A 13,240-nucleotide genomic window follows, 5' to 3' on the forward strand; every position below is an offset into this window, starting at 1 on the left:
CGTCAGTAGATAATCTCTGGAGCAGGGCGATACCGCCACCCTCAGAAAAGGTTAACAGATTCAAAGCAGTGGGATAGAGCACGACAAGAAAGTAATGATGCTTTGGAGCAGAAAATCTTCATTTTGATTCAATTGTTTGGAGGGATAGTTGTGGTATAGGGGCAGGTAATTGGGAAAGGCTTTTGCATGCCAGCTACCTAAATGACAACCCACTGAGGTCAACATTAGCTCTGACAAGAAATTAGGATCAATGATACAAAATATTACACCTTAACTCAGGAGACTGGAGCTGTTTGTTTCTCTATTCTTCTGTCTTGGTCGCTCTCATTCTCACTCAATGAGTAGTTACCAATCCGTTCCCAACTCTCATTTTCCTCCAGCACACTGAAAAAGAGTAGAAACACGAATAGTTACAGGCAACAAAAAGTGATTGAAATGAAAAAAAATGTATGCAATTTGCTTGACAACTCGTCAGTCTTTTTTAAGGCTCCAGACGTTGATTTCTCCCTAAATGTACCTCATTATTGTTTACTAATGCTTCAGCCAGATTCAGAGGCAGGGCCATTGCTAATGCCGGGAAAGATGAACATGATTCCCAATCAGGGCCCACCGATGATGATGCAAGTAGGCCCAGCTCCAAAAAGGTATTAAGCATGTTGCATCCAACTGAAATCCATCTGCGTCCGATGTGTCTTGGAGTCGACGGACAAACACCTTCCGTTAATTTCGGATCTGTGTCTAGTGAACGGGCCCCATCTGTTCTGGTGGCCCAGCATACCTTGCAACAGCCCTGTTCAGAAGTTCCAAATAAATTGATTATTTACATAAAGTGCTAGTTAACAAGTAGCCATGAGAGCAAGCTTAAAAAAAAGAACTACTCACAGACTTTGAGCAGTCTAGGGATTAATGTGAGATCTGGTAATGTTATCTGTCTAGGTCATAATGAATGTCCTTGTACTTTTCTATCACTTTCTATCTGGTTAGAGGGTCACCACACATTTACAATTTGATCAGGACCAGGGATGTAGTACATTTTATGTACGCACGAAAACTATATATTGAACTAGCAAAATGGAAGGTGCGCTTTTCATGATGGTGGCTCCCACTACAAAGTCTCAGTGGGAGGTCAGAGCTTCATCGGGGATCTTGAGACCTTCCAAGCCAAGGAGATGGGAGATCACCAGGGTGTGAAATGGACGCCTGATTGTGTGGAGGCCACAGCCATACAGCCAATTGTCAGGTTTGTCAAATCTTAATGGAGCTTATAGACCTGGAGAAGCATTTAGAGATGACCAAGAGCTCTTTTTCCTTTATGTATCCCAGGACAGGACTCAGGACTAGCTCTTCAGAACTTCTTCACCCATAACTAGTGTGGGATTAGTTTTCAAATCTGATGCTGGACCAGTTATGAATATTTATTTCTAGCTAGATATTATCCATCCATGTTGCCTTTAATTTCCTCAGTTGTATTTCCTTTAGTGCTGTCAAAAGTTTAAAACAATTCATTGCGTGATCTTCAGCAGTTAATCGTGATTGATCTACATTTTAGTATGTGTTTTCTGACATAATCTGTTTTATTGTAAACTTTGGACAGGGCTTGACTTCAAATTAAATGAGTGCAGAAGATATATTTTTCCATGTCACATCCTTTTATGTATGCCCCAAATTGCAGTCAATGTAGTTCTAAATAGAAGGTTGCATCTTTAATTCCATAGCTCTAGCAGCTCCTACCATTGTGCTCTTGATTACGGCACCAAGTACAATAGTTGAGTTGAGATAGGGAATAAAACACCTTGGAAAGTGTATGTGTGATTCAACATTGTATCAAATGCCTTCCCACCCAGGAGCTCTCCAGTTAAGATGATATGTAGTGTCCTTTGATGTTTAGGCTGAAATGTTGTTTGAATGGGGTTGGGGCCTGTGAGCAGTAGGTTTCCTGATTCACGGAGAGCCACAACCAAATATTTGTGGTGTCTTCATTGAATGATTCCCAGATTGAAACAAATGCATAAGGTATTCTAAATGAATATTAGGAAAAGGCATAAGGTAGAAAATGTGGCTAAAGCAGGCAAGGTGGCTGGAGGTGTTTATCTACAAACATTAATCAGGTATGATCTGTAATTTATGCAGAGCATGGACGTTGTTTGTTAATCCAGCTATTAGAATATGTTTTGGTGGAAATGTGGCAGGTGACGACATTAACGCTTAGCTGAGGCTAACAAAATAATTAAATAATGATAATCACCATGCTACAAACAAGGTGCATCTTGGGTTGGAGAAGAGGACCAGAGTTAGAGGAGGCAGCACAGGCTGTAGGGAGACGGGCTGGGGGACTCAAGGAAAAACATTGTAAATTGGGACAGCCAATCCATTATATTAACGGAGCTATAGCCAACTACGCAACGTTATCCAGGATCCATAGACTAGTTATTAGTAAGCACAGTCAACAACATGAATGCCTGCTCTCCAATGCTACTGTATACTGAAAAAAAATTACCAGTCAAGCTCCATGTTACTGGCTGTTGCAGTAAAAACCACAAGTGCTGATGTCAGGGCTCCAGACAGCTCCCACTCACCTTCAGCACTGATGAATGGTTCTGAGGCTAAGAAAAGAAAAAAAAGTGTTAAAGGAGAAAGAAAATAACGCTGTTAGCATTTAAAATGTATGTTAATGGATTTATTAAAACATGTTAACGGGTGTATTTCGTTTCAAAAAGTGGCCTTTAAAAGTAAATAAATGTATACTGTTACTCAGCATAGCTAGAAATAATTTAAGGTATACACTAAATTGGGTCAAGGAGCATGCCTTTTGATGTGCAAAGTAAATATAGCCAGTTTTCTCAACGGTCTCCCTACGGCTTCATATATCGTCAGTATCTGGGAGCTGTATGTTTTCATATTGCTTAATATAAAAATGTATAATTCATCATGCAAATAATCTAGCTTGAAACAAACTTGGTGCTCCCTAAAGGGAGAACTATCTAATGAGTTCAGTAGATAAAATATTCATACCTCTGCAAAATGGTGTCATTTCCCCCCTCCCTACTACAATGTGCCAATAAACCCCATGTCCAATATGCCATTAGATATAGTGGCAGACATAAGAGCCATTGATCATTGTCACCAAACTGCCTGTGTATACATTTGTTTACCTGACTGCGCAGAATGGGAGATGAAGGAGATAAATTGACAGCCCATACCTCCATTAGCTAATATTACCATTTTAGGCAGCACCATCTCAAACAGCCAGCCAGGGCTTTTATCTGAAATGTCATGGTGTCTACCCATCAATAGATTTCTCTGAATTTCCCTGTGGGGTAATTGCCTTTCTAAATAGGCATGTCCGTGATTTCTCCCACGGCCTTTCCCTGTTTCTTTAGCTTACCATATGAAATGGTGAAACAAGTATGCAGATTGCATCCTTAGTTACCTGTGAATTAAGTTTTGCAAGCTTGCTTTTATACATTATTTTGTTTAGATGCAACACTGTGTTATCTTGTTCATCGACTGGGATTAGATTATGTCTATGAGGGTCAGCTTCTGACTCAATTAAATTGAACACAAAGGTTTTGCACTATTCTCTCAATGTATATTCCGATGTTTAACTTAAGGAATTTGTTTTGGTTTAATACCCTAAAAAATTCAGCACAAGGATGAAACTGTTAACTTGATCATGACAACTGTCAATCCCTCTGCTGAGTCACCACCCTCCTTCAGATCACCACCTCACCCACCTGTCTGACCACGCCCATCATCACCTGAATACTAATCACCTGTGTTTGTCACCACCTGTATTCAATCAGTCACCACATATATTCTGTTTGTTTTCCCCTTTTTGGTTGTGAGGTATTGTATGTGTCGTACAACTTTCTGAGACAGTTTTTGCTATCATTCCAAGTATCTATGTAGTTTGTTTCTCGTGTACTACACCTCTCGCTTTTTGTGTTGTTTTGACAAGGTCTCTTCGCCTAGCCCTCCAAGTGTATTCATGACAACAACCTGGCAGTTCCAAGTGTATTCATGACAACAACCTGGCAGTTCCAAGTGTATTCATGGCAACAACCTGGCAGTTCCAAGTGTATTCATGACAACAACCTGGCAGTTCCAAGTGTATTCATGACAACAACCTGGCAGTTCCAAGTGTATTCATGACAACAACCTGGCAGTTTCAAGTGTTCATGACAACAACCTGGCAGTTCCAAGTGTTCATGACAACAACCTGGCAGTTCCAAGTGTATTCATGACAACACCCTGGCAGTTCCAAGTGTATTCATGACAACAACCTGGCAGTTCCAAGTGTATTCATGACAACAACCTGGCAGTTCCAAGTGTATTCATGACAACAACCTGGCAGTTCCAAGTGTATTCATGACAACAACCTGGCAGTTCCAAGTGTATTCATGACAACAACCTGGCAGTTTCCAAGTGTATTCATGACAACAACCTGGCAGTTTCCAAGTGTATTCATGACAACAACCTGGCAGTTCCAAGTGTATTTATGACAACAACCTGGCAGTTCCAAGTGTATTCATGACAACAACCTGGCAGTTTCCAAGTGTATTCATGACAACAACCTGGCAGTTTCCAAGTGTATTCATGACAACAACCTGGCAGTTTCCAAGTGTATTCATGACAACAACCTGGCAGTTCCAAGTGTTCATGACAACAACCTGGTGTAACGGTGGCGGTAGTGGAGGAACCAGGCGCAGGCGAATACACTCTGTGCAGAGTTTTTTAATGAAAATCAAACACGAGCACACGGAAAAACAAACGTAAAGAAAACAAATGGGCTGAATCTTTAGCCAGCAAAACAGAACGCACTCACTGGTTACATGTGACACACAGACAGTACCAACAACAATGAACGACAAATGTGGGGAGCAGAGGGGAAACATTTAAACACATACTAACGAGATGATTGGGACCTGGTGTGAATAGTTGAAGACATGTGACACGAAGACAAGTCCGGTATGTGTTTGTGGAGTGATGGGAATTGGAGGTGTACGGGGCGGTGGCAGTGATCCTCACCGCACCGTGACACCTGGCAGTTCCAAGTGTATTCATGACAACAACCTGGCAGTTCCAAGTGTTCATGACAACAACCTGGCAGTTCCAAGTGTTCATGACAACAACCTGGCAGTTCCAAGTGTTTATGACAACAACCTGGCAGTTCCAAGTGTTCATGACAACAACCTGATTTAGCTACAAAAACATTTCATATTAAGGGGGAGTGCATTCATATTTGGGGAAGGGGTATGAATGGAATTGGTAGTGTGTCATTTAGTGGTTATGCTTTGTGGTATTGGGGGAGTATTTGTATTGGGGGTGTGTACTTGTATTAGTGGTTGTGTTTTGCCTTTCCGGACACCGTAGTCGGCAACTAATTTTGCTTTAACATTGTCATCGTGTTATTTCCATTCAAATTTTTCAACTCCAAACCATATAAACTTCAATGCTCATTTGATTGAATAATTTTCAGGTAAAATGTATTTGTGTAATGAGGGAGGGTGTGGCAACAGTGAATAACACCTAATATCAAGGTGTGCATAATTATTAGGCAGCTTCATGATCTCAGGTAAAATGGGCCAAAAAAGAGATTTAACTGACACATGAATTGTAACATGCCTTTCAGACGGATGCAACACTCTTGAAATAGCAAAACTATTGAGGCATGACCACCGGACACTCAAACGTTTTGTTGCGAATAATCAACTGGGTGCAAAAAATGCTTGGAGAAGAAAAGATGCAAATTAACTACAAAAGACTTGAGAATAATTAAATGTGAAGCTACCAAGAACCCATTATCCTCCAGCGCCACCATATTCCAGAACTGCAACCCACCTAGAGTGTCCAGAAGTACAAGGTGTCAAGTGCTCAGAGACATGGCCAAGGTCAATAAGGCTGAAAGAAGACCATCACTGAATATTATTCCCACGTTGAAGTGTATAGATCAGGCAAAAAAGACAGATTTTTCAAAGGTTTTATGGACAGATGATTAGTATGACTCTTGATGGACCAGAAAGATGGGCCTGTGGCCATCACACATTGTAAGGCAGAGTAAACCAGTATTGTGGTGTGTTCATGTTTAGTTATTCTAGATAATACATGTTGCTTTTGAAGTTATGGGTTGTTTGTGTTCAGAAGCATTGCATGGCCGGGGTTCATGTTCCTTGTTGAATTATGAAACGAAGTGTGACTTGCCCTGGGGTTGTGCGGTGTAAGTAACACAGGAATTGTATAAAATACCAGTCTCTGTCTAACTCTGTATTCTTTTGGGCAAGCTCGCCAAAATATTTATTTTTGTGTACCCAAAACATCTATTTTGCAGTGGCTTGGGCATCAGTCCCTGGTATATTTGCTCTAGCGCCGGGTCTTTTGATGATCCATTAATATTATTATAGTATTTTATTATTTATTCTCACTTAGTCTAATCACACGCATTGTTTGCACATTTATATATAGACAGGAACATTTGGCTATGATCTATCAGCCCACTTGCACCACAATCCGAATGGGTGCCTGATAAGATAGACCAGAAACAAACTAGCCCAGTTCAGAGTCAGACAGTACAGCTTGAAGAACACTGCCGGAGGCAATTTTAAAACAGTCCAGCACACCTGCCCTGTCACCTACCTTTTGTCCAATACAATAACCTTAAATTGATCAGAAATACAGTGTAGACATTTTTTATGTAGACGTTGTCAGAGTTGGGGAGAACGGATTACGAAAAACGAACTATAAACTGTTACGTTATCAACTAAAATATTGTAATCAGTATCGATATTGTAATTGATACAGAAACTTTTGAAAAAAATGTATTACTTTTGGATTACTTCACTGGAAAAAGAATGGCTGCGCGTAATAATTATCACACTTTGCATGTTTGATTTTCTTTAATTTAATCTTCTAAAAACATCTTTATTTGAACCCACAACCAGATTAGTGACTGATGAAGCGCTAGTGTATTTTTCTCTGGTTTTGGTTGGTTGGATTGCAGGTAAAACAGAGTATATCAACGGTAATAGCCGACCCATATAAAATGTTATTTATAGTTATCTACTGTTGCCGCATCTTTCTCAGAACAATGATAGGTGATAGGCCTACCTTGTGTTAAGTTTCAAGGTGTATTTGTCAAATGCACCAAACAACACAGCCAGGACAAGTTGCATTGAACAACTCAGACATGGATTGTTTAGAACATTAAGCACCTATTTGCTAGATAGCTGTAACATGGCGCTGCCTTCAAGATAAAACATTATTATGGAATTCATCACGATATTTGAGGAGAAAATATGTGTCTGCCAAAGGATGTTGATTTGCATTTGATGCAGCCAGCTCAACTCCATACATACAGGTAGGCCATGTGATTCTACTTTCTTTGCATCTCAGATAATTGCATTCATTAGTTATCATTGCTGCTGACGACAATGACTTTAAGCTACAGTGCAGGTGTGTAATCACAGTTTATTTCTCATTTTGCATTTTCCAGCTGGTGGTCCTAATAAAACAGTGTAAGTATGCGGATGTTCACGATTGCAAACGTGCATTTGCGTGCCTGGGGTTTCTGCAATGTTTTGATAATGTTGGTGGTTGTGGAGCAAAACATCAGACTACTGCAGGTTTAGTGTACACACGAAAACTACAGAAATTATGATTTTCTTAAATGACTATTGAATCTGAAAATGGATGATTTTTAATGGAATATCTACATAGGTGTACAGATGCCCATTATCAACAACCATCAGTCCTGTGTTCCAATGTGTTCCATGTTGTGTTGGCAAATTTTATCATTTTAAAAGGCTAATTGATCATTTGCAAAACCCTTCTGCAATTCTGTTAGCACAGCTGAAAACTGTTGTACTGATTGAAGAAGAAATATAACTGTACTTCTATAGACTAGTGTGTTGGATTGCAGACAAAAAATTGCCAGAAACTAAGAACTTTCTTCTGAAACGCATCTGTCTATTCTAGTTTTGAGAAGTGAAGGCTATTCCATGCGAGACATTGCCAAGTAACTGAAGACAGTGTGTACTACTCCCTTCACAGAACAGCGCAAACTGGCTCTCACCAGAATAGTAAGAGGAGTGGGAGGCCCCAGTGCACAATTGAGAATGAGGACCAATATGTTAAAGTGTCTATTTTGAGAAACAGACAAGTCCTCAGCTGGCAGCCTCATTAAATAGTACCCACAAAAGACCAGTCTCAATGTCAACAGTCAAGGGGCGACTCAGTGATGCTGACCTTCTAAGCAGAGTTGCAAAGAATAAATCACATCTCAGACTGGCCAATAAAAAGAAAAGATGGCCAAAAGGACACAGACACTGGACAGAGGAAGATTGGAAAAAGGTGTTATAGACAGATTCATTTAAGTTTGAGGGGTTCACATCACAAAGAAGAACATTCGTGAGACGCAGACCAAATTAAAAGATGCTGGAGGAGTGCTTGACACCATCTGTCAAGCATAGTGGAGGCAATGTGATGGTCTGGAGGTGCTTTGATGGTGTTATAGTGGGAGATTTGTACAGGATAAAAGGGATCTTGTAAAAGGAAGGCTATCACTCCATTTTGCAATGCCATGCCATACCCTGTGGACAGTTCTTGATTGGAGACAATATCCTCTTACAACAGGACAATGACCCAAACCACAGCTCCAAACTATGCAAGAACTATTTAGGGAAGAAGCAGTCAACTGGTATTGTGTCTATAACGTAATGGCCAGCACAGTCCTCGGATCTCAACCCTATTGAGCTGATGCGTCATAAATGGTCATAGGTAAGGTTTATAATGAGGATTTATCTCCATCATAGGGTGGTTATGCTCTGTCATAGGGAAGTAGAACAAGGTAATACTCTGTCATAGGGAGATAATTATAGCTGCGTGGCAGGTCTTACCCAATGTTACATAATGCATGAACATATTATTAACCTCAAATGAAATGAATACATAATATTATTATAAATTATTGTTATGTAGTGTCAAATGTATTTCATTTGACTGATATCCTTTCTGCAATATGGTGCATTTTTATTTTTGTTTAGTGCAGGTATAGTATTTCAATCAGTTAGATATAGCAGAAACATCTATTGCAATAAAAAGTCTCAGGCTATATAGCCTATTAGAATTATGAAGAAGTTACAGAAATCGAACCTGGCTTTATCAAAGCAAACTTGTTGTGATTGTTTCCTCAAAGCAAAAGAGAGTGGCAAGATTAATTCTGCTATCTATTTGGAGGTCATATTTTTGCAAAGGCAAGGTTCCATACTGTGTGTATGTGCACCTATGCGTGTGGGAGACTGGGCGAGTACGGACAGGATGGACACAGAAAACCCAGTCAACACACTTTCTCCCCATTGTGTAAGAACCGGTGGCCATAATCGAATGGATCAAAACAACTGCAAGCAACTACCAATCAATGTGCATCAAAAAGAAAGACTCAGTATTAACTGTAGATTAGTAGGTCACAATTTGCCCATGATACATGGTTTTAATCATATCAAACCTCACCACTGTCATTATTTACAACAAGCACTGTCCACCCCTCAACATTTTTCATCCACACCCCTACAATCATGGTGACATCATTTTTTTAATGACTGGTGTGAAAAGGGAGCGGTATATGATCCCCACAGCCATGTTAGACCCATTCCTTACTTTAGGACAAGTTCCAATAATTCTGTGACATCTTTGCTTGTCCTTCATGAGACGACTCGTGTGTATTTTTACATATCAAGTCCTTTTACGTCAGGCCTAACAAAGGATTAGAGGAAAGTTAATAGCTCATGTTCTCTCTCTCTCACTGTTTTACACCCACACACTCTCTGCATCTCTTAAATATATATACAAATAAACAGACGCACACAACACAAACGGCTCTATGTGCCTGCAAGCAAACAGTCATAAACACACTCTCTAGAAGGGCACACTCAGGGGGAGCTCTCAAAGAATGTTGTGCACAAACAATCAAGACAGCAAAAGGATTGCTTCCCTGTTTAGTGAGTGATCTTGATGGAGAGAGCTAATTTGCCGAAACATTGGCATATTCTATCCCATCGTCTTCATCTAAATGCTAGGTCATAATGTCTACATATTAGAATTGGAATGGCTGTGGCACAAGATCCAGTGTAGCTACGTAGTATTGCAAGCACTAGATGGCAATAGAGATGGTAGAGGAGCCTAACGTCACTTGGAGGATACATGTAGAATGGTATTTGGGTTGTGTTCTGCTATGGCACTTGACAAATAATTTACTGAGAATGGTCAACATTGTCACAGGCTTATGGTAATTCAAGCAGTATTTGTCATACTTCCACAGCAAAAGCCACATTCTGATTCAATATGTGACTAGACCATACACATCAATTGATCTGAACACATGAACTCAAAATTGACTTTCGAAGCAATCATTGTGACAGAGCAGGTATATTGTACCATTTTAAATAGACCTGTGGTGTAAGTGTACTTCTGCTTCGTCATCAAACTCATTTACACATAACAGTACAAGCATTTTCACAGCCATCACACACTGCTGCTCCTCTATGTTCTATAATGTTGCCTAGTCACCTTGTCTCTTCTATATAACCTCAAATACCTTGTTACCCTGCACATCGATTAGGCACTGGTACACCCTGATAACAGCCAAGCTATTGTCATTCATCATTCTTTTATATTATCCATTGTGTACATATTCCATGCAATTTTATTTCTGTCTCTTTTTAACTGTTCATGGTTGGCAAGAACTCATGTCCATGTTGTATGCCTGTTGTTTCCAAAACATGTAAAATATAAGATTTGATATGATTGCACTGTATTTCAACCATTCTAAATTTCCAGTAAAACCTGTGTAAACATTCTCATTGATCCTACAGCTTTCCCTGTGCAGCAAACTAATTAGTGCCTGTCTGCAGTTGGTTATTAGTAGTTAGCAGAGAGGAGCGACAATAATATATTGTTGCAATACATTCAAATTAAATTGTATTGAATTAACATGCAGCTATATTTAGTGTTTGTGTCATTTTTATATCAACACATTTACAAATAGTGAGCCCAAGCAGCAACAGCATTCTCATTATTGATACAGACATTTTTGTTTTTGTTGCTATGACTTTGATCTGTTGTTGTTTATCAACCTTAGTTGAATGCACTGAATGTTTGTCACTCAAAGAAATAGAAATTAAAGAAATGAAATACATTAAATACATTAAATTCTAATACACACTATAATAACATCACTGAAATGGTTCGTTTTTAGCTTTCCACATATATTTAGCTGATTTAACAGGTTGAGATGAAATATGTTCTCTTTTGGTAACTTCAATGTTCTGCTTTGCTTTAACTGAATTTGTGAGGAGTAAGACATGCATGTGAAAATGCAGTTGTCTCTGAACCTGCAGTTGTGCTCAAAAGTTTGCATACACTTGGAGAATTGGTAATATGTATGTAATATTTATAAATTTATAAATTTTATAAAGAAAACGTGAGTGAGCAGGCAAAACACGTCTTTTATTTCTCATAGGATTCACATTCAACTGTAGGTCATAACAGAATGGCAAAATCATAAAACAAAACATGGCAACAAAGAAAAAAATTAACTGACCCCTGTTCAAAAGTTTGCATACTCTTAGTTCTTAATACTGTGTATTGCCCCCTTTAACATCAATGACAGCATTCAGTCTTTTGTAATAGTTGACTATGAGGCCCTGAATTGTTGCAGGTGGTATAGCTGCCCATTCATCTTGGAAAAATGCCTCCAGGTCATGCAAAGTCTTTGGTCGTCTTGGATGAACCAGAGTGGCTCAATGATATAAAGGTCAGGAGACTGTGATGTCCACTCCAGAACCTTCAACTTTTTCTGCTGTAACCACTGGAGGGTCAACTTGGCCTTAGGGTCATTGTCGTGCTGGAAAGTCCAAGAGCGTCACCATGCGCATATATTGTAAGCAAGCTTTTTTGTGGCATTGGCGCAATAATGGCTTCTTTCTGGCAACTCGACCATGCAGCTAATTTGTTTTCAAGTATCGTCGTATTGTGCTCCTTGAAACAACCACACCGTCTTTTTCCAGAGCAGCCTGTATTTCTCCTGAGGTTACCTATGGGTTTTTCTTTGTATCCTGAACAATTCTTCTGGTAGTTTTGGCTGAAATCTTTCTTGGTCAACCTGACCTTGGCTAGGTATCAAGAGATCCATGAATATTCCACTTCTTAATGAGTGATTGAACAGTACTGACTGGCATTTGGAAGGCTTTCAATAACCTTTTCTATCCCTTTCTATCTCTATAAAGTTCCACTACCTGTTATGCAGGTCTTTTGACAGTTCTTTTCTGCTCCCTATGGCCCAGTATCTAGCATGCTCAGTGCATGCACATGAGAGCTAACAAACTCTTTGACTAATTATACAAAGACACTAATTGCAATTAGAAAACCCACAGGTGTGGGAAATACATCTTTAATTTCCATTTTTACCTGTGTGTGCCACCTTGTGTGTTTGTAACAAGGTCAAACATTCAAGGGTATGTAAACTTTTGATCAGGGCCACTTGGGTGATTTCTGATATCATTATGATTTAAAAAGGAGCCAAACAGCTATGTGATAATAAATGACTTCATATGATCACTATCCTTGAATAAATAAAAAAATAATCTAAATCAATGCCAAAATGTCACAATTTCTTCCAGTGTATGCAAACCTATGAGCACAACTGTACCTTACATTACTATTACATTCACTGCTAATTTTCCTTGTCTTGACTGTTAGGAAATGTAAAATCCAATGATTAAATCAACTTGCTATTTGGTGTCTTGATGAATCAACATCATAAATATCCACATGAAGCTCAATATTGATTTAAGATGTGTTTTTGGAAGTATTTTTTTGGCATAACAAGATCATCACAAAACACTGCTAATTATTGTAATTAAGTACACAATCATGAATTAACAATGACCTACTTTTAAATTCCATGAAACCCAACAAACCCAATAATACTGTATATGCACATGAAGCCCATGGACATCTTCATTGTGTGTAATATGTAGATATTTGGAAAAATAAACAACAACCATGTCTCTGGTTTTGTTTAACAAACACCACTTGTCTAGCCTTGAAGATGTTTTTCCATTTTCATGATGCTCATTATAGATTTCCCTCTGTGGGCTGCTTACCACTTCAGATTTCTTTCTAACTACACACCCACAATAACACAATTAATCTTAATCACTTGACGATGCACAATCAACCTGTTTAC

This window comes from Esox lucius, chromosome 19 (assembly GCF_011004845.1).
Source record: "Esox lucius isolate fEsoLuc1 chromosome 19, fEsoLuc1.pri, whole genome shotgun sequence".
NCBI classification, from domain to species: domain Eukaryota; kingdom Metazoa; phylum Chordata; class Actinopteri; order Esociformes; family Esocidae; genus Esox; species Esox lucius.